The sequence below is a fragment of the Penaeus monodon genome, chromosome 33 (assembly GCF_015228065.2).
Source record: "Penaeus monodon isolate SGIC_2016 chromosome 33, NSTDA_Pmon_1, whole genome shotgun sequence".
In the NCBI taxonomy this organism is placed as follows: Eukaryota; Metazoa; Arthropoda; class Malacostraca; order Decapoda; family Penaeidae; genus Penaeus; species Penaeus monodon.
Genome location: NC_051418.1, coordinates 27,622,184 through 27,622,440, shown reverse-complemented (window position 1 = coordinate 27,622,440; position 257 = coordinate 27,622,184). Strand labels below are relative to the sequence as shown.

Here is a 257-nt window from a genome sequence, read left to right as displayed (position 1 = left end):
GGAGATAATTCGAACGCCGCCTCCTTATCCGACTCCATAAGCTCACTCTCTCGTCATTACTCGGCTGCAGACACTCCATCCGGCGAGGCTGAGGCATCGCGGAACGACAGACGCCTCTCATCTCCATTCTGGGCTCCGTTACTGACACTCCCTCAACGACTGGTCCTGCTCGAGCAAAACTGCCTGCGTCATCGTTGGTATTCTGGCGCCGTTCCCGGATGCGCTGAGGTTTTCGCGGAGAAGGAGCTCTCCTCGCT

The 257-nt window shown here is 58.0% G+C and overlaps 1 protein-coding gene across 1 annotated transcript in view; it reads right to left on the bottom strand.

Moving 5' to 3' along the window:
• The window catches only part of LOC119594320, a 59,901-nt gene that overhangs the window by 50,516 nt on the left and 9,128 nt on the right, over window positions 1-257 (bottom strand). The window lies entirely within an intron of this gene.